Below are 2,746 nucleotides of genomic sequence, written 5' to 3' on the forward strand. Positions count from 1 at the left end.
CATTTATGACTTTTATCACAGTCATCAGAGCGTAAGAGATGGGGGCAGGCATTGTGGATTCTAGCCAAGATTGAACGTTATGGTTCAGCGCATTCATATGGCACCACCATATATGGTTTCCACGCACTCGAGCAAGTTCGTCAACGCGACCCCAAAAAATAGATTCCCATTTTCCTTGAGAAAATCCACTTGTCGTTGGCATTTGAGTATACTCAACCGCACAAAGAAGACCATTTGTCTAAAGATGACTGGGAGGAGGTGAAGTCTCCAGCGATACAGCGGTTTCCAAAGTGGTGGTGGGGTCATATCACGACTCATCAGCGATCAAAGATGCTGCAAAGATCAAAGTGGAAAAATTAAAAAAGTCATATATCGTGAAGAAACATTACACACAGACACACAACCCACTATATAAAAAAAAATGTTTAGAGGACGGAGTAACTAGTTTAAGCCTAATAAAGACTCTTCTAATAAGCAAAATCACAAGACCACTAGTCACAAAACAACCAAAACATTTCACAAAAACTCACTTAAAAATTCATCAAGGATGATCAAATAAATCCCCAAACTTGCTAGTCTCTTACAATTAAACACACTTAATACTAGGCAAGCTAATTAAATCATAATCTTCCATTTTCCCAAAAAAAATTCAATTTCCCAAAAATCTCAAGAACCTTAACTTTGAAAAATTCAAATTTATCAAGTGCGCTGAGTCTTTCACATGTCACTGTTAATAGTATTATATTCCCTCATTTCCTTATTAATCCAATTTTTGGAAAATATTTTTGTTTCAAAAATCCAATTTTTAAGTTTTCATTGCAATATTAATTGATTAGTTATAATCGATAAATTGTAAACTTCAAGAGGCTCCACACACACAAAAAAAAAAAAACAATTTAATATTATTGGTTTAGAGTCCTTTAGAGTTATAGAAAATTGTAAATTAAAAAAAAATACCCTCCCTACATTTATAATCAAGTTTTAATATGTGTGAAAAATCCAAAAATTGGATAAATTAGGAACTAAGAGTAGATACACATTCAAAAATTCAACAGACAAATACTAAAAGTAAAACCTGTACCTAAACTTACTTAATTACTAAAGTCTGAATTTTAGATCGAATGATTGGAAAGAAATTTTTTTTTGTGAATATAATAAGAAGTGAAGAGCTGAAGAAACATACTCGTAAGATACTGCAACAGAGAACGATGAGTTGAACAAATAGAAGAACTGACACGAAGCTGCAAGTTGCAAATCTTGTGTTCCTCTCCTTGAAACAGAACTGAAAACCAAAACAGAAAAAACAAAGATGAAACGACAAAAATCAAATGACAGAAGAGAAACCAGAGATTCTAGTAACAAAAGAGACACAACTTACGTAGATAATAATAAGCTTAGTTTCTTCGAAAGTGATGGATCTGCGGAGGCAGATGAAAAGTCACCACAAAGAGAGTACATTATCATCCAGTTTTATGTCTTTTTCACATAATAGGCCATTTAAACGAACCTAAGCCGAAGCAAAACGTTATTACAAGCCCAATTAAAACACAAACACGACAAACCTATTAATATGAGCTACAAACTGAATTTGGGGTTCCGCGTTTCGTCATCGACACATAAAAAAGGCAGCAGCAGATTGAAGAACATTGCCCAAATCTCTAGACAAAAATAGCTAAAAAAAAATTGAAGGAAGAATGAAACAAGTATCCGATCTATCAGATGATTTAGTTGGTGAGATCTTTTCTAGGGTTCCATTGACATCCATAAGCGCAGTGAGATCTACTTGTAAACAGTGGAACGCTTTAACGAAAGATCACATCTGTGGTACAAAAGCAGCATCAAAGAATCATCATCAGTTTCTGGAGTTCATGGTTTTAGATTCTAGGGTTTGTTCCTTGAGATTAGATCTTCAAAGAATCCATAGCGAATACGACTTGGCTGATCCATCAATGAAGCAAATAAGTATACCTAATACTGATCAAGTTGAGATATCTCGAGTCTATCACTGCGATGGCTTATTGTTATGCGTCCGAACACAATGAAGATGTTGTGTTGACTGAAGTTTTATAAGGTTTAGAACATGTGGTGAAATCTCTAATAAGTGACTGAAGTTTTATAAGGTTTAGAACTAGTCATTTTGCATCATTTTAGCACCTCTTTTATACACTTTGCATGTTTAGGAAGTTTTTGCATCATCCTTGCATGCATTGTGCATTTCGAAGTATTTCAGGTGTTTAGAAGACGTCGGTGACGCACACGATCGAGCCACTCTCAGCGGCCACAATCGAGCCACTCTCAACCTCCACAATCGAGCCACTCTCAACCTCCACAATGGAGCCACTCTCAACCTACTCAAACGAGCCATCACTCGAGCCACCGGTCTAGGAATTCAGCTTTTGACTCTTCATCAAAGTTGTAGAGAATTGAGTCATTTTTCCAATGCCGTTTATGTCAAGCCAATCGGAGGTGTAGTTCAAGAGTTATCATCGTTTTAGTAGATGCGTATACACCCAGCTCGAGCCACTTTCACCGACCACGCTCGAGCCACTTTCACTCGCACGGCTCGACCCACTCCTACTCACACCAATCGAGCCACTGGACGCACATGGACGAAATCACGCATGCCAGGAAGACGCTCCGTCTAACACGCTTCAGGAGACTCCCGAACCGACGCTCTATCTTGTTGTTTTAAGTTTTAAGGATTCACACGTTTTTACTATATATACATTTTGTTAAGTCTTGGTTT

General features: G+C 37.0%; 1 pseudogene; it reads left to right on the forward strand.

Annotated features, from left to right (window-relative positions):
• The window catches only part of LOC109132683, a 19,197-nt pseudogene continuing 18,145 nt past the window's right edge, over nucleotides 1,695-2,746 (forward strand).

The sequence above is a fragment of the Camelina sativa genome, chromosome 4, assembly GCF_000633955.1.
Source record: "Camelina sativa cultivar DH55 chromosome 4, Cs, whole genome shotgun sequence".
NCBI classification, from domain to species: domain Eukaryota; kingdom Viridiplantae; phylum Streptophyta; class Magnoliopsida; order Brassicales; family Brassicaceae; genus Camelina; species Camelina sativa.